The sequence below is a fragment of the Pseudophryne corroboree genome, chromosome 2 (assembly GCF_028390025.1).
Source record: "Pseudophryne corroboree isolate aPseCor3 chromosome 2, aPseCor3.hap2, whole genome shotgun sequence".
NCBI classification, from domain to species: domain Eukaryota; kingdom Metazoa; phylum Chordata; class Amphibia; order Anura; family Myobatrachidae; genus Pseudophryne; species Pseudophryne corroboree.
The window spans coordinates 208,299,991-208,322,795 of NC_086445.1; the positions used below are offsets into that span (position 1 = coordinate 208,299,991).

At 47.2% G+C, this 22,805-nt stretch overlaps 1 long non-coding RNA gene across 2 annotated transcripts; it reads right to left on the minus strand.

The window, feature by feature from the left end:
* Positions 1–263: 263 nt before the first annotated feature.
* On the minus strand, positions 264–20,904 carry LOC135050649 (uncharacterized). 2 transcript variants are annotated; one of them, XR_010241720.1, is made up of 3 exons: positions 20,784–20,904; positions 2,745–2,790; positions 264–513 (listed from the first exon to the last, which is right to left on the minus strand). It is a non-coding gene; the product is annotated as an uncharacterized LOC135050649 (long non-coding RNA). The 2 variants fall into 2 exon arrangements; XR_010241719.1 differs by lacking the exon at positions 20,784–20,904 and adding an exon at positions 8,366–8,499.
* Positions 20,905–22,805: the final 1,901 nt, after the last annotated feature.

A 22,805-nucleotide genomic window follows, 5' to 3' on the forward strand; every position in this document is an offset into this window, starting at 1 on the left:
TTCGGTTTTTGTGTTTTGTTTCTATCCATGATAAAGTAATCCAATGAAAACATATACAAGCATCTGCTAACAGTTTGCTAGAGGAACGAGGTAAGTACTAACACCTCTCCAGGGACCACCCCTCCTTTCCAACTCTTTCTATTAAACTGATTTAGATTAATTGCGGATCCATCCATATTTGTCCATACCCCTTCTCCTTTTGATTACACTATGACAGAGATTAATTGAAGTTGCTGTAGTGAGGAGGGTGGGGGTTACGTTACACTAGAAAAGGTAGGAGTAAAGAAATAAATACACAAATTAGCTTTTTTTTCTCTCTTTTTTTTTTCTTTACCCCCTTCATTTTCTTTTTAGCAACCAGCCTGGGAATTGAGGCACGTTACAGCTTTTTTCGTTGTTTAGTTTTAGAATGGAGGGTGTTTGTGCTTTGTCCTTTTGTCCTCTATTCAATCACCCAAATTAACAGTGCTGGCTGTTTCTAGAGCACAAAGGGCTGATAATGCTGGGAAAAGTCTGAAATAAGCAACATAATGCTTGTTATTACAACACTTGTATACATTTCTCAGTTATGCCAAGTCCCTTAAATGTTTGTATAGGTTAGTGATTATAAAGCTTTGATGATTGCTTTCTTTATGTAACCAATGTCAGAAATACCTTTTCAGTTCTCAAGGCTCCATTCAACAAATAAATGGATCCCATAATTACCCATAATAAAGGCTTTTCTATTTATAGATAAAACACATCTTGTTTCTGTTCTATATTTAGAAAGAACCACAGCTTTGTTCTGACTATTTGCAGAAACAGATGACTATTTTCATTTTGACACCTGTAATAAAAATACAGTATAGACCTGGTAAAGCTTGCCTAGCTGGATAAAACATGAGTACTCCCATGGTCGAGAGGTTCTTTGCTCATAGGTGTTTGTATGGTCAAGTCAAGTCAGTATTCTACAAGGAAAGTTTGTCCCAATGAGAATGGCCCTACCATTGTTTTTGCATTATGTTTTATTATAACGGAGTCCACCAAGCAAAAAAAAAAAACAAAGTCTTAAAAATAAATGCTGCCTATGTTTTTTTCTTTCTTAATATTTTGATCACAGTGACCTTATATTTTAACAGTACACATTAAATCCCTGTTATAAAGACCCAACATATGTTTAACAAAACAATTTCTGTGAAAATGGAAAAAAAATTCTACAAAAAAAACATCAGAACATGAAAACAACTGGATATAAAAAAAAACCTATCCAGTCTGCCCACTTTACTCGGGAAGTGGTTGGCAGCAGGGAACCCTGGGAGGCTTGCTTACTTTACTGGGTGTTAAGGAGGAAAGTAGTTACGTGATCGGCGGTCTCCTGACACATTACCTCCCCCTACATCCTGCCCCCTCACTATCCCAACGGTAGGCATGCCAACCAACAGGGACTATTCCCACTTGTTGGTGTCCACGACACCCATAGAGCGGGAATAAAACCCGTGGCAAGCGCAGGTTGCCACCGAGCCCGCAAGGGGCTTGATGCACTCGCCCGCCGGCATTCTGTGGCCGGGATACCGGCTGCCGGTAAAGCAATACACAACCTTTCAGGAGGCGCACCAAATATTTGACAGTGTCCCAGACATTCTGGGAGAGTCGGCAAGTATAGACTGAATCCTTATCTTATGGATCTTAAAAATAAGAACAATATAAAACTTTACCTAGCAACAATTGTTATTTTTTTCACCTTATATATCACGTGACCCCAATACCTCTTAGATTATTAGCTCATTTGTACCGGGCCATCTTTACCCACTATTTTGTTATTATACTGTATGTACTGTACTGTGCTTTTGTCATAATCCCCTTAATATAGCAGCACTTTATAAATAAAGATCATAATATTAACTTCTGGGAAAAGAAGCATTAACCAAATCAAGCTCGTTTTGCCCATAAAACATGCACTATGTTTTCACGAGAGAAATGGCAATGATTTAATTTAGTCACGTCATTTAAATCTCAGAAATTGCTTTTTGCTATAAATTTAAATATGTAGCATAAGCCTTTTAATGGATGAATGCGTAGGCTATGTCTAAGCAGTTATTTTAAATATATATCTATATTTTTAATTGAGTAAATCGGCTTGAAGAAGCTCATTGAACTCTATATGACCTCCTAAATTGCAGGTCAAGGATTTAGCGGTGCAGGCCTTTCTCTTCCTTATCTAGTAAAATGGTCCATCTGAATATCCCTCTTGGAGAAGATTTGGCTCTCCTGAAATGTGCAGATGTCTGAATGATTTTGTATTACTTGGAGCTGGTAAAATATGATGGTTATCCCAGGGCCATCACAGAAACTGAGACAATTTATGGGATTTGTTGTTCGGACTATATTTCCGCAGTCACTTTTGCCCATTGAGGCTGAGCTCTCGGTTTATTACATATTCACTTCTATCAGTCTCCAGAGACAATTACATTAATGTTCCTTCTGCTCACCCCCAAGACTAGAGGTTTAAGGGGCTTTTTCAAGGAGCAATAAAGAAAACATAAAAAGAAGATAAATGCAGCACACAAAGGCCTGGATCTAAGTGAAATTTGGCATTTGGATAGGTTTTTTTTTTGTATATTTAAAGGATAGTTGGAGTACAGTATCAGAAAAAATAGTTTGAGCAAAATTTATTTCTATAGAATTAGGTTAGCATACATTTTTACTGTCATTTATTTTTACTGTAATTTTCAACATTATTAAAAAAAATAGATGTAAAATAATACCTTTTATTTAAGAATTGATTCCTTTGTGTATGACCCATGGTTCCACCTGAAAAAGAAACAATATGTCAACAAATTCACATTGTATCAATACCTTAGACATTCACAATGATCATACAATAGTTTTAGTGTCACCATCTACATGCATGTTCACGTTCCACATTACATATCATTTTGTATGGTGTGTATATGTAGATGATATAAAGTTTAGCAGTCTTGGTAGTCTTCATGATAGCTGAAAATGTCTTATAACATTGGTGGTCATTCTGAGTTGTTCGCTCGTTGCCGATTTTCGCTATGCTGCGATTTGTTGCTAAATGCGCATGCGCATGGTACGCAGAGCGCATGCGCTAAGTTATTTTACACAAAACTTTGTAGATTTGCTGGTGTTCGTGCGTCGCTTTTCAGTCGCACTGCTGATCGGTGAATGATTGACAGGAAAGGGGCGTTTCTGGAAGTTAACTGAGCATTTTCCGGGAGTGTGCTAAAAAACGCAGGCGTGTCAGGGAAAAACGCGGGAGTGTCTGGAGAAATGGGGGAGTGGCTGGCCAAACGCAAGGCGTGTTTGTGACGTCAAACCAGGAACTAAACGGACCGAGCTGATCGCAATCTGTGAGTAGGTCTGGAGCTACTCAGAAACTGCAAGAAAATATTTAGTAGCAGTTCTGCTAATCTTTCGTTTGCTTTTCTGCTATGCTAAGATACACTACCAGAGGGCGGCGGCCTAGCGTGTGCAATGCTGCTAAAAGCAGCTAGCGAGCGAACAACTCGGATGAGGGCCCTTGACCACACCATGCAGGATACTCTGTGCCCCCCTGCTGTGTCTGTAGGATTTTCTGTGACCTATATACAGTAATAAGCAGAGGCGTCGGAATGTGGGTGCAAGGGGGCAGCTCGCTCCCCCCAAATATGGAGAGAGGCGCCGTCCACCCGGATCCGCGATTGCCCGCTGCCGCCGATGCTAGCGCCAGCACTACAATGCCGGCCCAATACATACAGTATGCGGCCGGGTAAGGCGCCGCAAATTGAGGGCGCTCTGGCCGCGTACCTCGATTCACTGACTTCACTGTCATTGACAGTGACAGTCAGTGCTTCCACGGACTCCCCCCACCTCTGCTGCATCGATTTTGCATATGTAATGAGCGGCGGAGCGTCATGATGTCACGCCGCTCGTTACATATGCTCAAACTGTGCTGAGGCCGTCAATACAGACTTGTCCTGCCTGTCCGCTCGCTCGCCTGCTCCTGCCCGCCCGCCAGGCATCATGTGGAGGTATGTGTTTTTGCACTGTGGGGGCATCTGCGTATCTGGCTCTGTGGGGGCATCTGTGCATCTGGCTCTGTGGGGGCATATCTGGCACTGTGGGGGCATATCTGGCACTGTGGGGGCATATCTGGCAGTGTGGGGACATCTGCGTATCTGGCACTGTGGGTGCATCTGCGTATCTGGCAGTGTGGGGGCATCTGCTTATCTGGCTCTGTGGGGGCATATCTGGCTCTGTGGGGGCATATCTGGCACTGTGGGGGCATCTGCGTATCTGGCACTGTGGAAGCATCTGCAGATCTGACACTGTGGGGGCATCTGCATATCTGGCTCTGTGCGGGCATCTGCATATCTGGCTCTGTAGGGGCATATCTGGCACTGTGGGGGCATCTGTGTATCTGGCACTGTGGGGGCGTTTGCGTATCTGGCACTGTGGGGACGTATGCGTATCTGGCACTGTGGGGACGTATGCGTATCTGGCACTGGGAGCGTATGCGTATCTGGCACTGGGAGCGTATGCGTATCTGGCACTGGGAGCGTATGCGTATCTGGCACTGGGAGCGTATGCGTATCGCACTGGGAGCATATGCGTATCTGGCACTGGGAGCATATGCGTATCTGGCACTGGGAGCATATGCGAATCTGGCACTGGGGGCATATGTGAATCTGGCACTGGGGGCATATGCGAATCTGGCACTGGGGGCATATGCGAATCTGGCATTGGGGGCATATGCGAATCTGGCACTGGGGGCATATGCAAATCTGGCACTGGGGGCACATGTGTATCTGGTACTGGGGGCATATGTGAATCTGGCACTGGGGGCATATGTGAATCTGGCACAGAAGATTGGTGTAAAAGTATCTGGCCATGCCCTTTTCTTGTGAGACCACACCTCTTTTTATGGCACACGCTGTCCATTAAAGAAGTTTATCCCATCAAAGGGCCCCAGAAATTTTAATTTGCTTACTAAAAAAATAGGATCGGGCCGGCCCTGGCTACATGCTGTGTAAAATAATAGCAGCAGTGCTAATACAGCGCGGGCAGGGCTGAAGCTGCCTGCCACGTGTTCTCTACCCCCCAAGATGTCTCCGCCAGTGTCGGAGCTCTGCGACGTGCTACCAGTGAGGTGACAACGGAGGTAAGCAGCTGCACAGTTGCTTCCTTCTAATACCGCTTTCAGATTGCAAATGCCGGATCCCCCGGGAAGAGAAACGTGTCCTTACCGGGTGGGATCCGTCATTTGCTCTGCTTTGCTGGCTTTCCGACCCGGGAATATACCGGGTCGGTTGCTATAGCAGCGGGGGGGCGCAGAAGGGGCGGGGGTGGAGGCGGTGCTGTGAGATGAGCTCAACTCCTGCTCCGCCTCACCCTATGCTGTGAATGCTCCTATTCACACTGCGCCTGACCCGGTATTCAACCCGGAAATAACCTTTCTTCTATACCGGGTTGAATTACCGGGTTAGGCGACCCGCTAATTCGGGCAAAGTGCTTTTACATCGCACGCTGACCCGTGTTGACACGGTAATATGCGTGTCGATACCGGTTTATTTGTCCGATGTGAAAGGGATATAAGATACACCCACAATATTGCATCAATAATACAGGTCAATTGGGCAAACTTATTCAGGCATAAACAGATATTGGCCCTCATTCCGAGTTGATCGCACGCTGCCACTTTTTGAAGCCCATGCTATCAACTAGATGCCACCTATGGGGGAGTGTTTTTTTGCATAGCAAGGCTGTAATCGCTTGTGCAGCCCTGCTATGCAAAAAACAAGACCAGGGTAAGAGTTACTTACCCTGTGTGATCAATCCAGAGTTGCAGGTCCCGGAATTGACGTCAGACATCCACCTTCCAAACGCCTCGACACGCCTGCATTTGGATCTCCACGCCCAGTAAATGGTTAGTTGACGCCCGTTACCGCCTTCCTCCTGTCAATCTTCTTGCGGTCACCGCTGCGACCACTTTCTTCATTAGTATGAGCCGTTCCGACCCAATCGCATGGCTGCGAAGAAGTGCAGCGTGCGATCGTGTTGGAATGACCCCCTTAATGCAGTAATTATATATGTTCTTGTCATAAGCTTTTTTGTTTTGCATGTAATACCAACATTAAGCTTCTGATGCAGATACCTTTTTTCCTTGCGAAAAAGGTATCACTCATAGGGGGTCATTCCGAGTTGATCACTCGCTAGCTACTTTTAGCAGCCGTGCAAACGCATAGTCGCCGCCCACGGGGGAGTGTATTTTCGCTTTGCAAGTGTGCGAACGACTTTTCAGCCGAGCTCTGCAAAAACAGTTTGTGCAGTTTCTGAGTTGCCCAGGACTTACTCAGCCGCTGCGATCACTTCAGCCTGTCCGGGGGCCGGAATTGATGTCAGACACAAGCCCTGCAAATGCTTGGACACGCCTGCATTTTTCCAAACACTCCCAGAAAACGGTCAGTTGCCACCCACAAACGCCTTCTTCCTGTCAATCTCCTTGCGATCGGCTGTGCGAATGGATTCTTCGTAAAACCCATCGCACAGCAATGATCCGCTTTGTACCCATGCATGCGCATTGCGGTGCATATGCATGCGCAGTTCTGACCTGATCGCAGCGAAAAACACTTGCGAGCGATCAGGTCTGAATGACCCCCTATGTCTGTTTATGCCTGAATAAGTTTTCCCAATTTATCTGTATTATTGATGCAATATTGTGGGTGTATCTTAGAAGGGTGCGCCTGGAACAATTGATACACAATTCTTTTTGTTACTGCTCATTGGGGTGTGGGAAGCGCCCCACAAATGTACTAATTGTTAAGACTGACCCTATTTTGTGCACCAGAGAAAATAAAGAAAAAATTCTCAGCTGCATTGTTATTGAACGTGGGGAAGGGGTAGGGAAGTGGAGCACAGGAATGAGAAGGAGAGGAGAGAGGAATGAGGAGAGGGGGCGCTCTACAATGTATATAATGGGCTCTGTCAGGCATAATGTGTGTAAGAGGCTCTACCAGAAATAATGTATATAAGTGGTCACTCGCTCCCAGCTGCTCCATAGAGTTCTGTACAGGTACAAGTGACCCGTCTAAGGTTTCCATAAATTAGGGGCGCCAAACTGAGATTTTATCTTGCCCCCCCAACTGAAAAACGTTCTGATGCCCCTGGTAATAAGTAATAAGGAAATAACATGAATTTAGCTGTTATTATCCATTTTCAATAAATCCAAAACCCAGAATTCGGATTTTCAATCCTAATTCAGAGCCAAAACACTTGAGGGTGGTTTTGCAAAACGAAACACCAAAACATGACAATTAAATTAGTACAAAAAAACGAGACTCCGTGCACATCTCTAACTTCTACTATATTTCTTCAGCAGCCAAAGTCATCTGAGGCCTATAGTTTGAGATATTTTGATATGTGATTGTGCAGTATCTCATACCTCCCAACATTTTCCTACAAAAAAGACGAACAAAAGAACTTGTGGTCAAGCAGCAACAGGAGCATGTCACATCAAATGTTTAGCATTTCAGTAGCACTACACCACATTCCTTCTGCTCCTCTCAACTAAAAACACCCATTATACCTTAATCCACTTGCACCCCTAAACTTCCTAGCAGGCAGGATGTCAGGACTCTTCCACCCAAATCAGCACAGTAGGGCAATTAGCCCTAGACAATTAGCCTACTTTATAGATGGGCAACCAGTCAGGAGTGCTTTCTCATTACAAGTGACTGCTCCCGATTGGCTGTCCATTTTGAGAGACCACTTTTTGGGATTGATTCTGAGTCGGGCACGGCAGTCCTTGCACCTTATTTGCTGTGATTTTATTCTGGGTACATACATGTGTCTGAAAGTGCAAGGAATGAGATGCCCCCCTGCAGCGTCTTTAGATGCTGCATTAACATGTGGTGTGCCTTTAGGTGCACCATCGAAACTGGCATCTTCCCTGTGGTAGGTGCAATTTCTCCATCTGAGTATGGCTTCCTATGTTTACATCTGTGTGTTTCTGTACATTACTGCTCTCAGCGATATGCCTGAGACACACCCATAAGGCACAACATCCCAGTACATCCATTTACCCACCCCCATTTCCTCCCAGTCACCGTTCAGGATCGTCCCTTACATTTCTGCTATTGTGCGTCCAAATGCATATTGCGACTCTGTACATACTAAAATCAGGATGCATGAATGGTGCATCTTAGATACATGTACTGGAGAATAAACATTGCATGAATATCGGCAGAGTCGGATTAACAATGGGGCGGATGGAGCTGCAGCTCCAGGCCACCCATTGAAAATAGGCCCACAGGAGACTGGCAGCATTGATAGGAAAAAACTTTGACAGGAAAAAACCCGCCTCCTCCAGCTCCAGTACTCTCACCTGAGATGTTACAGTGCCGTGCAGGCAGTGTGCTGGCTGCCTCTCCATCTCCAGTCTCTCCTTCTCCGTGGTCCTGCTGTCACTCACAGGCCCAAGCTTCACCCCTAGACTGCACGGGGAGCTCAGCTGCTGCTGCAGGAATCCTGGCAAGTGTATAGCTTTCTTGATTAATGTGTGTATACAGTATGTGTGTTTGTGTGTACTGTGTGTGTGTGTGTGTGTGTGTGTGTGTGTGTGTGTGTGTGTGTGTGTGTGTGTGTGTGGTAGTGGATGTGTGTGTACTTTGTGTGTGTGTGTGTGTGTAGTGTGTACTGTGTGTGTATATGTGGTGGCGGTGTGTGTACTTTGTGTGTGTAGTGTGTACTGTTTGTATACAGTATGTAGAGGTGTGTGTGTACTTTGTGTGTAGTGTGTACTGTGTGAATATGTGGTGGTGGGGAGGGGTGTAGTGTGTGTGTGTGTGTGTGTGTGTGTGTGTGTGTGTGTGTGTGTGTGTACTTTGTGTGTAGTGTGTACTGTATGTGTGTACTTTATGTGTATAGTGTGTACTGTGTATGTATATGTGGTGGTGTGTGTAGTGTGTACTGTGTGTATGTGGTGGCGGTGGTGTGTGTGTATATATATATATATATATATATATATATATATATAAAAGGAGATTTATGGTAAGAACACCTTTGTTAAATCTCTTTCTGCGAGGTACACTGGATTTCACAGGGAATAACATCGGGGTGTAGAGTAGGATCTTGATCCGAGGCACCAACAGGCTAAAGCTTTGACTGTTCCAGGATGCCTTGCACCGCCTCCTCTATAACCCCGCCTCCGTGCACAGGAGCTCAGTTTTGTTAACCAGTCCAATGCAGTAGCAGGTAGAAAAGAGACAATAACAGTTAGTAGCCACACAGAACCACATTCTCACTAGAGATGAGCGGGTTCGGTTTCTCTGAATCCGAACCCGCCAGAACTTCATGTTTTTTTTCACGGGTCCGAGCGACTCGGATCTTCCCGCCTTGCTCGGTTAACCCGAGCGCGCCCGAACGTCATCATGACGCTGTCGGATTCTCGCGAGGCTCGGATTCTATCGCGAGACTCGGATTCTATATAAGGAGCCGCGCGTCGCCGCCATTTTCACACGTGCATTGAGATTGATAGGGAGAGGACGTGGCTGGCGTCCTCTCCGTTTAGAATTAGAATAGATTAGAGAGACACTTGATTTACTAATTTTGGGGAGCATTAGGAGTACTCAGTAGTGTACAGTGCAGAGTTTTGCTGATAGTGACCAGTGACCACCACTTTTATTTATAATCCGTTCTCTGCCTGAAAAAAGCGATACACAGCACACAGTGACTCAGTCACATACCATATCTGTGTGCACTGCTCAGGCTCAGGCCAGTGTGCTGCATCATCTATTATCTATATATAATATTATATATATCTGTCTGACTGCTCAGCTCACACAGCTTATAATTGTGGGGGAGACTGGGGAGCACTACTGCAGTGCCAGTTATAGGTTATAGCAGGAGCCAGGAGTACATAATATAATCCGTTCTCTGCCTGAAAAAAGCGATACACAGCACACAGTGACTCAGTCACATACCATATCTGTGTGCACTGCTCAGGCTCAGGCCAGTGTGCTGCATCATCTATTATCTATATATAATATTATATATATCTGTCTGACTGCTCAGCTCACACAGCTTATAATTGTGGGGGAGACTGGGGAGCACTACTGCAGTGCCAGTTATAGGTTATAGCAGGAGCCAGGAGTACATAATATATTATATAGTGAGTGACCACCAGACACACAGTGCAGTTTATTTAATATATCCGTTCTCTGCCTGAAAAAAGCGATACACACAGTGACTCAGTCAGTCACATACCATATCTGTGTGCACTGCTCAGGCTCAGGCCAGTGTGCTGCATCATCTATATATATTATATATCTGTCTGACTGCTCAGCTCACACAGCTTATAATTGTGGGGGAGACTGGGGAGCACTACTGCAGTGCCAGTTATAGGTTATAGCAGGAGCCAGGAGTACATAATATTATATTAAAATTAAACAGTGCACACTTTTGCTGCAGGAGTGCCACTGCCAGTGTGACTAGTGACCAGTGACCTGACCACCAGTATATAATATTAGTAGTATACTATCTCTTTATCAACCAGTCTATATTAGCAGCAGACACAGTACAGTGCGGTAGTTCACGGCTGTGGCTACCTCTGTGTCGGCACTCGGCAGCCCGTCCATAATTGTATATACCACCTAACCGTGGTTTTTTTTTCTTTCTTTATACATACATACTAGTTACGAGTATACTATCTCTTTATCAACCAGTCTATATATTAGCAGCAGACACAGTACAGTGCGGTAGTTCACGGCTGTGGCTACCTCTGTGTCGGCACTCGGCAGCCCGTCCATAATTGTATATACCACCTAACCGTGGTTTTTTTTTCTTTCTTTATACATACATACTAGTTACGAGTATACTATCTCTTTATCAACCAGTCTATATATTAGCAGCAGACACAGTACAGTGCGGTAGTTCACGGCTGTGGCTACCTCTGTGTCGGCACTCGGCAGCCCGTCCATAATTGTATATACCACCTAACCGTGTTTTTTTTTTCTTTCTTTATACATACATACTAGTTACGAGTATACTATCTCTTTATCAACCAGTCTATATTAGCAGCAGACACAGTACAGTGCGGTAGTTCACGGCTGTGGCTACCTCTGTGTCGGCACTCGGCAGCCCGTCCATAATTGTATATACCACCTAACCGTGGTTTTTTTTTCTTTCTTTATACATACATACTAGTTACGAGTATACTATCTCTTTATCAACCAGTCTATATATTAGCAGCAGACACAGTACAGTGCGGTAGTTCACGGCTGTGGCTACCTCTGTGTCGGCACTCGGCAGCCCGTCCATAATTGTATATACCACCTAACCGTGGTTTTTTTTTCTTTCTTTATACATACATACTAGTTACGAGTATACTATCTCTTTATCAACCAGTCTATATATTAGCAGCAGACACAGTACAGTGCGGTAGTTCACGGCTGTGGCTACCTCTGTGTCGGCACTCGGCAGCCCGTCCATAATTGTATATACCACCTAACCGTGGTTTTTTTTTCTTTCTTTATACATACATACTAGTTACGAGTATACTATCTCTTTATCAACCAGTCTATATTAGCAGCAGACACAGTACAGTGCGGTAGTTCACGGCTGTGGCTACCTCTGTGTCGGCACTCGGCAGCCCGTCCATAATTGTATATACCACCTAACCGTGGTTTTTCTTTCTTTCTTTATACATACATACTAGTTACGAGTATACTATCTCTTTATCAACCAGTCTATATATTAGCAGCAGACACAGTACAGTGCGGTAGTTCACGGCTGTGGCTACCTCTGTGTCGGCACTCGGCAGCCCGTCCATAATTGTATACTAGTATCCAATCCATCCATCTCCATTGTTTACCTGAGGTGCCTTTTAGTTGTGCCTATTAAAATATGGAGAACAAAAATGTTGAGGTTCCAAAATTAGGGAAAGATCAAGATCCACTTCCACCTCGTGCTGAAGCTGCTGCCACTAGTCATGGCCGAGACGATGAAATGCCAGCAACGTCGTCTGCCAAGGCCGATGCCCAATGTCATAGTACAGAGCATGTCAAATCCAAAACACCAAATATCAGTAAAAAAAGGACTCCAAAACCTAAAATAAAATTGTCGGAGGAGAAGCGTAAACTTGCCAATATGCCATTTACCACACGGAGTGGCAAGGAACGGCTGAGGCCCTGGCCTATGTTCATGGCTAGTGGTTCAGCTTCACATGAGGATGGAAGCACTCAGCCTCTCGCTAGAAAAATGAAAAGACTCAAGCTGGCAAAAGCAGCACAGCAAAGAACTGTGCATTCTTCGAAATCCCAAATCCACAAGGAGAGTCCAATTGTGTCGGTTGCGATGCCTGACCTTCCCAACACTGGACGTGAAGAGCATGCGCCTTCCACCATTTGCACGCCCCCTGCAAGTGCTGGAAGGAGCACCCGCAGTCCAGTTCCTGATAGTCAGATTGAAGATGTCAGTGTTGAAGTACACCAGGATGAGGAGGATATGGGTGTTGCTGGCGCTGGGGAGGAAATTGACCAGGAGGATTCTGATGGTGAGGTGGTTTGTTTAAGTCAGGCACCCGGGGAGACACCTGTTGTCCGTGGGAGGAATATGGCCGTTGACATGCCAGGTGAAAATACCAAAAAAATCAGCTCTTCGGTGTGGAGGTATTTCACCAGAAATGCGGACAACAGGTGTCAAGCCGTGTGTTCCCTTTGTCAAGCTGTAATAAGTAGGGGTAAGGACGTTAACCACCTCGGAACATCCTCCCTTATACGTCACCTGCAGCGCATTCATAATAAGTCAGTGACAAGTTCAAAAACTTTGGGTGACAGCGGAAGCAGTCCACTGACCAGTAAATCCCTTCCTCTTGTAACCAAGCTCACGCAAACCACCCCACCAACTCCCTCAGTGTCAATTTCCTCCTTCCCCAGGAATGCCAATAGTCCTGCAGGCCATGTCACTGGCAATTCTGACGAGTCCTCTCCTGCCTGGGATTCCTCCGATGCATCCTTGCGTGTAACGCCTACTGCTGCTGGCGCTGCTGTTGTTGCCGCTGGGAGTCGATGGTCATCCCAGAGGGGAAGTCGTAAGCCCACTTGTACTACTTCCAGTAAGCAATTGACTGTTCAACAGTCCTTTGCGAGGAAGATGAAATATCACAGCAGTCATCCTACTGCAAAGCGGATAACTGAGGCCTTGGCATCCTGGGTGGTGAGAAACGTGGTTCCGGTATCCATCATTACTGCAGAGCCAACTAGAGACTTGTTGGAGGTACTGTGTCCCCGGTACCAAATACCATCTAGGTTCCATTTCTCTAGGCAGGCGATACCGAAAATGTACACAGACCTCAGAAAAAGAGTCACCAGTGTCCTAAAAAATGCAGCTGTACCCAATGTCCACTTAACCACGGACATGTGGACAAGTGGAGCAGGGCAGGGTCAGGACTATATGACTGTGACAGCCCACTGGGTAGATGTATGGACTCCCGCCGCAAGAACAGCAGCGGCGGCACCAGTAGCAGCATCTCGCAAACGCCAACTCTTTCCTAGGCAGGCTACGCTTTGTATCACCGCTTTCCAGAATACGCACACAGCTGAAAACCTCTTACGGCAACTGAGGAAGATCATCGCGGAATGGCTTACCCCAATTGGACTCTCCTGTGGATTTGTGGCATCGGACAACGCCAGCAATATTGTGTGTGCATTAAATCTGGGCCAATTCCAGCACGTCCCATGTTTTGCACATACCTTGAATTTGGTGGTGCAGAATTTTTTAAAAAACGACAGGGGCGTGCAAGAGATGCTGTCGGTGGCCAGAAGAATTGCGGGACACTTTCGGCGTACAGGCACCACGTACAGAAAACTGGAGCACCACCAAAAACTACTGAACCTGCCCTGCCATCATCTGAAGCAAGAAGTGGTAACGAGGTGGAATTCAACCCTCTATATGCTTCAGAGGTTGGAGGAGCAGCAAAAGGCCATTCAAGCCTATACAATTGAGCACGATATAGTAGGTGGAATGCACCTGTCTCAAGTGCAGTGGAGAATGATTTCAACGTTGTGCAAGGTTCTGATGCCCTTTGAACTTGCCACACGTGAAGTCAGTTCAGACACTGCCAGCCTGAGTCAGGTCATTCCCCTCATCAGGCTTTTGCAGAAGAAGCTGGAGGCATTGAAGGAGGAGCTAACACGGAGCGATTCCGCTAGGCATGTGGGACTTGTGGATGCAGCCCTTAATTCGCTTAACAAGGATTCACGGGTGGTCAATCTGTTGAAATCAGAGCACTACATTTTGGCCACCGTGCTCGATCCTAGATTTAAAGCCTACCTTGGATCTCTCTTTCCGGCAGACACAGGTCTGCTGGGGTTGAAAGACCTGCTGGTGACAAAATTGTCAAGTCAAGCGGAACGCGACCTGTCAACATCTCCTCCTTCACATTCTCCCGCAACTGGGGGTGCGAGGAAAAGGCTCAGAATTCCGAGCCCACCCGCTGGCGGTGATGCAGGGCAGTCTGGAGCGACTGCTGATGCTGACATCTGGTCCGGACTGAAGGACCTGACAACGATTACGGACATGTCGTCTACTGTCACTGCATATGATTCTCTCAACATTGATAGAATGGTGGAGGATTATATGAGTGACCGCATCCAAGTAGGCACGTCACACAGTCCGTACTTATACTGGCAGGAAAAAGAGGCAATTTGGAGGCCCTTGCACAAACTGGCTTTATTCTACCTAAGTTGCCCTCCCACAAGTGTGTACTCCGAAAGAGTGTTTAGTGCCGCCGCTCACCTTGTCAGCAATCGGCGTACGAGGTTACATCCAGAAAATGTGGAGAAGATGATGTTCATTAAAATGAATTATAATCAATTCCTCCGCGGAGACATTGACCAGCAGCAATTGCCTCCACAAAGTACACAGGGAGCTGAGATGGTGGATTCCAGTGGGGACGAATTGATAATCTGTGAGGAGGGGGATGTACACGGTGATATATCGGAGGGTGAAGATGAGGTGGACATCTTGCCTCTGTAGAGCCAGTTTGTGCAAGGAGAGATTAATTGCTTCTTTTTTGGGGGGGTCCAAACCAACCCGTCATATCAGTCACAGTCGTGTGGCAGACCCTGTCACTGAAATGATGGGTTGGTTAAAGTGTGCATGTCCTGTTTTGTTTATACAACATAAGGGTGGGTGGGAGGGCCCAAGGACAATTCCATCTTGCACCTCTTTTTTCTTTTCTTTTTCTTTGCATCATGTGCTGATTGGGGAGGGTTTTTTGGAAGGGACATCCTGCGTGACACTGCAGTGCCACTCCTAGATGGGCCCGGTGTTTGTGTCGGCCACTAGGGTCGCTAATCTTACTCACACAGTCAGCTACCTCATTGCGCCTCTTTTTTTCTTTGCGTCATGTGCTGTTTGGGGAGGGTTTTTTGGAAGGGCCATCCTGCGTGACACTGCAGTGCCACTCCTAGATGGGCCCGGTGTTTGTGTCGGCCACTAGGGTCGCTAATCTTACTCACACAGCTACCTCATTGCGCCTCTTTTTTTCTTTGCGTCATGTGCTGTTTGGGGAGGGTTTTTTGGAAGGGCCATCCTGCGTGACACTGCAGTGCCACTCCTAGATGGGCCCGGTGTTTGTGTCGGCCACTAGGGTTGCTAATCTTACTCACACAGCTACCTCATTGCGCCTCTTTTTTTCTTTGCGTCATGTGCTGTTTGGGGAGGGTTTTTTGGAAGGGACATCCTGCGTGACACTGCAGTGCCACTCCTAGATGGGCCCGGTGTTTGTGTCGGCCACTAGGGTCGCTTATCTTACTCACACAGCGACCTCGGTGCAAATTTTAGGACTAAAAATAATATTGTGAGGTGTGAGGTATTCAGAATAGACTGAAAATGAGTGTAAATTATGGTTTTTGAGGTTAATAATACTTTGGGATCAAAATGACCCCCAAATTCTATGATTTAAGCTGTTTTTTAGTGTTTTTGGAAAAAAACACCCGAATCCAAAACACACCCGAATCCGACAAAAAAAATTCGGTGAGGTTTTGCCAAAACGCGTTCGAACCCAAAACACGGCCGCGGAACCGAACCCAAAACCAAAACACAAAACCCGAAAAATTTCAGGCGCTCATCTCTAATTCTCACGACAGGAGAAGGTACCAGCGACTAATGCCATACAAACCCAAAGAAGCTAAGTGCGTCAGGGTGGGCGCCCTGTGGAATCCAGTGTACCTTGCAGAAAGAGATTTAACAAAGGTAAGTTCTTACCATAAATCTCCTTTTCTGCAGCGGGGTACACTGTATGTCCTAAAGCAGTTCCTCAAGGGAGGGGATGCACTGTAGCGGGCACAAGAACCCGGCGTCCAAAGGAAGCATCCTGGGAGGCGGAAGTATCGAAGGCATAGAACCTTATGAATGTGTTCACTGAGGACCACGTAGCCGCCTTGCACAATTGTACAAGGGTCGCACCATGGCGGGCCACTCAAGAATGTCCAACAGACCGAGTAGAATGGGCTTTAATGGTATCAGGAGCTGGAAGGCCAGCCTGTACATAAGCATGTGCAATCACCATTCTAATCCATCTGGCGAAGGTCTGCTTATTAGCAGGCCAGCCACATTTGTGAAAAACAAAAAGAACAGAGAGTCAGATTTCCGAACTGACTCCGTTCTTTTCACATAAATACGGAGAGCCCGAACCACATCCAAAGACTTCTCTTTGGATGACAAACCTGGAGAGGTAAATGCTGAAACCACAATTTCTTGGTTAAGGTGGAAAGAAGACACCACCTTAGACAGATAACCAGGGCGGGTCAGAAGAACCGCCCGGTCACGGTGAAAAATCAGAAAAGGTGACCGACAGGATAAGGCACCTAAATCTGAAACCCATCTAGCAGAGACAACAGCAAGCAAAAACGAGACCTTAAGAGTAATCCATTTAAGGTCCACTGACACTAGGGGCTCAAAAGGAGCCTCTTGCAAGGCGTCCAGAACAACCGACAAATCCCAAGGAGCCACAGCAGGAACGTAGGGAGGTTGAATTCGTAGAACACCCTGAGTGAAGGTATGAACATCAGGCAAAGTCGCAATCGTTCTCTAAAACCAAATAGACAAGGCTGAAATATGAACCTTGAGCGAGGCCAGACGCAAGCCTAAGTCCAGGCCCTGTAGAAAGGCCAACAGATTGGCAGTACTGAATTTGAAAACGTCAACATTCTTAGCAGCACACCATGTGAAATAAGAATTCCAGACCCTGTAATAAATCCGAGCCGAAGCCGGTTTACGGGCCTTAAACATAGTTTGAATGACTGCCTCAGAAAAACCCTTGGCCCTTAGGATGGAGGCTTCAAGAGCCACACCGTCAAAGCCAGTCGGGCCAAATCCTGGTAGACAGGAACGAGAAGGTCTGGGCATTGTGGAAGTAGAAGAGGACGCTCTATCGAGAGACCATGTAGGTCTGAGAACCAATGCCGTCTGGGCTACGCTGGAGCGATTAGAAGTAGTAATCCTCCTTCTTGCTTGAACTTCCTTATCACCCTGGGCAGGAGTGACACCGGAGGGAACACGTACAGCAGCCAAAAATTCCATGGTATTGCCAGTGCGTCCACGAACGCCGCTTGAGGATCCCTTGTTCTTGCTCCGAAGACCGGAACCTTGTGATTGTGTCGAGACGCCATCAGGTCTACATCTGGTATGCACCATTTGTCCACTAGGAGTTGAAATACTTCTGGATGAAGGCTCCACTCTCCGGCGTGTATGTCCTGACGACGTCTGCATCCCAATTGAGGACTCCCGGAATGAACACAGCCGAAATGGCTGGCAGATGGTGTTCTGCCCACTGAAGTATCCTTGACACTTCCCTCATTGCCATGCGTCTTCGAGTGCTGCCTTGATGATTTATGTACGCCACAGTGGTGGTGTTGTCCGACTGTACTTGAACAGGCCTGTTCTATATCCAAGGCATAGGCTAGTGTCAGTGCATTGAACACTGCCTGCAGTTCCAGAATGTTTATCGGGAGGAGAGACTCCTCCCTGGTCCACCGACCCTGAAGAGATTGTTGCTCCAACACCGCACCCCAACCCCTCAGACTGGCATCCGTCATCAGAAGGACCCAGTTGGGGATCCAGAAGGGATCCAGAATGTTTGTTGACCAAAACCGATGAGGGGGACATTTCTTGAAAGAGATGGCGTAACCGTGAGTGACGACTTCCCTTACCCAGGCATCCGAAATAGTCTTTAACCATACCTGAGCAAACCGTAGAAGTCGGCCTCCTACCCTGGGATCTCCCAGGGGGAGGCCCGCCCCGTCATGCGGCAGGCTTGTCTATTTTGGAAGCAGGCTGATGGGCAGCCCAGGCACATTTTGGTTTGGGCTTGGCGGGTTTGGAAGAGCATGTCTTGTTTGGGTACGCCTGACCCTTTGCTTTACCCGGAGGTCGAAATAAATTAAAGGAAGTACTCTTAGCCTTTGGAGCCGAAGGAGTAGTACTAGGCAGACAGTTTTAGCTGATGCTAAATCAGCAACAATCTTGTTGAGGTCTTCCCCAAAAAGTATGTTCCCCTTAAAGGGTATCACCTCCAAGATCTTTTTAGAGTCCAGGTCAACAGACCAGGATCGCAACCAGAGAATCCTGCGAGCCAGAATGGACATAGTAGACGCCTTGGCCGCCAGGACACCGGCATCAGATGCCACCTCTTGAATGTAATGAGAGGCTGTAATGATATAAGAAAGACACTGTTTAGCATTGTCAGAAAAATTAGAAGGTAGTTCCGCTTTAACTTCCTGAACCCAGGCTTCAATAGCTTTTGCCGCTCAGGCAGCTGCTATAGTGGGTCTATGCACAGCTCCTGCAAGAGAGTAAATGGACTTCAAGCAACCTTCCACATGCTTATCCGTCAGTTCCTTAAGAAAGGTGACGGTAGTGTCAGGCAGAGCCGAGGACACCACCAGGCTTGCGACATGAGAGTCCACTGGAGGTGGTATTTCCCAAATTTTACTTAGCTCTGCCGCGAGGGGATAGCAAGCTAGCATCTTTTTTGACAGTGAAAATTTCATTCCTGGAGATTCCCAGGATTCCTGACGTATGTCAACTAGGTGGTCAGAATGGGGTAGAAGCAATTTAGTCACCTTATGACATTTAAACTTATCTGGTTTCTTAGAGGTTGTGGGAGGCTCCTCGTCATCCTCAATTTGAAGAATGAGCCTGATGGCCTCCAAAATGTCAGGAACATCCACTTGTGTCAGAGTTTCCCCATCTGAAATATCTGGATCTGTGTCAGAGGGGTTAGTGTAAGCGCCATCTTCATCGGAAAAAGTATCCGGGACATGTGTGGATTGTGAGGAAGTAATGGCCCGTTTAAGGACCCCTTGGTCTTAGTCAGGCGAGGATTAGCCTTTTGTTTATCCAGAGACTGATTTAATTGCTGTAACTGAGTAGACACAGTATCTGCCCATGGCGGGACAATAAGTGGCTGTACTGGCACAGGAGGTCCCATAGGGGGTGTAAGTCTAGTTACCAGTGTAGTCAGTAAATTAGTGAAGGTAGCCCACGGCGGGACTTGATCTGCCCCTGGTGCTGCCGACTGACCTTGGGGTGCAGAGATCCCAGAACCTGAACCCTCAGCTGCTACATTTTCCTCAGGACCATCCATGGCGTCAGCACTGTCTGGTGCAGGATCAGCCCATTAGTCATCACCCTGGATAGCAGACATTATTTGTAACCGTACCCCTAGGGTGACAAAAAGTACAATTTAAGCAGACAGAATACCTGGCAAAAAAAACCCTCACAGTGTAACTGCAAGCAGAGCACAAAATAGGGAATTTTAAGAGGTATACAGTGACTGTCTGTAACTTCACAGAGAAAGATACCAAACAAGTATATCCTGTGAAATACTATATCTATATGACCCTGACGCACATAGCCTCCCTCAGGGTATAGAATTTAGGGATAGCAAAACCTGTGGGATACATGGAGTAGAAATCAGAAGGCAGCGGAATAGAAATCAGAAGGCAGCTACTGGCACACACAATCAGTCACATGTACAATGCAGAAATTATCACAAACAACAATAAAACTGCGCTGGACTAGCAATACTAAGTAACTGTACTACAGAGTAATGCTACTGTATATGGCAAAATACATATAACAATGCACAGTAAAACTGGATGTATATCACAGGGTAATTGTACTAAAAATCCCTGAATGTATGCACGCTTTCTTAACTAACGCTGTCTAAAGACATGTAGAATACTTAAGTGTCCTGTAAATGCACAGCACTGGATGCAGGCGGCTTTACAGAGGAGACAGAGCCCAACAGTCCCAAGATCAGCGCAGCATGAGAGAAATGGCGCCCAAATGCTGACAGGGGGTGAGGGAGGCAGAGAGGAGCAGCTCAAGGGCGGGAACATTTGCAGTAAATGGCGCCTGTGGCTGGGGGAGGGCCTACAGGTCAGAGCCTTATACCCTTGCCGGGTACTGTGGGCCATTATAAAAACGTTTTTTTATCTAAACCGACCTGTGCCCCTGCCCTGGTGGTCTAGTGGGGTCCATGTACGAACACAGTGTCCACGCCAGCGCGCGCAGCCCATCTCCTAAGGACCGCGGCAGATCGCGATTTGCAGTGGGTCCCACCTGGGGGGATCCTCTTACCTCTTTCCTTGGTGCGGCCTCACCTGCCATGCTCCCTATCATTCTCAGAGTTCTCACTATAAAAATGATTGGGATAACACAAAGAAGATACTGTATTTATAATTTATAAGCATCTTCTTTGTATTAATGCAATCATCTTTATAGATAAAACTTACCAGACTTTCAGGGCTCCTGGAACTGCTGGGAGAGACAGAGATGAGGCAGCGGCAGCTCAGCCTCATCTCTCACACTGTCGGACACTGTCTGTACAGATGGACGGGGCTACACAGCGGCCAATCAGACTGTATAGAACAGAGAAATGTGAGGCATGCCTCACAGTGGGGGCGTGCTTCAGCTCTGATGGACAGGTTGGATGGGTCATGTGACCAATCCAGGAAGCCAGGAACACCGAAACTGAGCAGCATGGCAAGGGAGGAGGGAAATGGGGACCCGCAGTGCCAGCAGCAGGCTCCTGTGCACAGTGACTGAGGTTAGTAGCTGCAAGAACCTGAACTGTGTGTGTGTGTGTGTGTGTGTGTGTGTGTGTGTGTGTGTGTGTGTATCAGGAATATGTGTGTGTGGCATCCCTAGTGAGTGTGGGGACAGGACTCTGTGTGTGTGTGTGTGTGTGTGTCATCTGTACTGAGTGTGTAGACAGGACTGTGTATGTGTGGCATCTGTAGTGAGCGTGGAAACAGGACTCTGCGTGTGTGTGTGTGTGTGTGTGTGTGTGTGTATGCTTGTGTGTGTGGCATCTGTAGTGAGTGTGTAGACAGGACTGTGTATGTGTGGCATCTGTAGTCAGTGTGTGTGTGTGTGTGTGTGTGTGTGTGTGCGTGCGTGTGTGTGTGTGTGTGGCATCTGTAGTGAGTGTGTAGACAGGACTCTGCGTGTGTGTGTGTGGGGGGGGGCATCTGTAGTGAGTGCGGGAAAAGGTGTGTGTGGCATCTGTAGGGAGTGCGGGGACAGGTGTGTGTGTGTGGCATCTGTAGTGAGTGCGGGGACAGGTGTGTGTGTGTGTGTGTGTGTGTGTGTGTGTGTGTGTGTGTGTGGCATCTGTAGTGAGTGCGGGGACAGGTGTGTGTGGCATCTGTAGTGAGTGCGGGGACAGGACTCTGTATGTGTGTGGCTACAGTAGTGAGACATAGTGTACATATATGTTTCTGCTCTCCCTCCCCAGGTGCTGCTGACTGTATCACTGATGACTGTATTGTCCTGTGTAACCTGCTGGACCAGGCCAGCGGTGTTCTGCAGGTGAGGGGGCAATGGGGGCACCTCACCCAGAGGTTACTCACAACACTAGGGTGATGGCTGTAACCTGGCTATTACTGTATGTATGTTCTCCCTGTGTTTGCATGGATGTAATGCAGGGACATAAGAGTTAAATTATGTAGGGGGTGAGACAGCTCCTGGCACTGAGAGCCACCACCATTTGTGCCTCCCCAGCCTCTGACCTCACCGCACGTCACTGGAGTAGCAGCTGAGCAGGGAAGGAGTTCCACTGGCCCTTAGAAATTGGATACTTAGCATATATATCTCACAGCGTTCACTCCTAAACAAAAATTATCACACTAGGTGATTCATCGCGCCCTACGAGCGCTCTTCACACCGCGAGTGGGGGAGAGGGTCCAAAGCCAGCGCGGGTGGTGGAGGGGGGGTGTGGGGGTGCCGCGGATGGGGCCCAGAGGTACTGCTTCTCCTGCTTCTCCTCCTGGAAGCAGCTAAGCAGCTGTCCTCCCTTTGGCAGTGTATCTCCCGGAGACTTGCACAGCAGCCAAGCAGCCAGTCACTATTGTTAGCGCCGGTGTCCCAACATGCTGCATTACAGGGAAGAAGATGCACTCAATAAACTAATGCTTCGGCGCTAAGGGCTGCTGGGAGCTGTAATTTATTTAGGGTGTCTACTTCCCTGTAATGCAGCGCGTTGGGACACCAGCACTAACAATAGTGACTGGCTGGCAGAACTGACTGACTAGCTGAATCAATGTAATAGGTGAGAGTGCTGTGCAGTGTCAGTGACATTGCACACCCACTGCACTGCACAGTACTGTCACCTTTTACATTGATTCAGCGTCCAGACATTACCCTCTGCGATATCACCCACTCTATCCGTTACATTAGCAATCTCGGGGCTTCCAGGCCGGCAGTCCAGGTGCTGTGTTGCGGAGTCAGGGCCTCAGGGGATCTGGGTGCGGCTG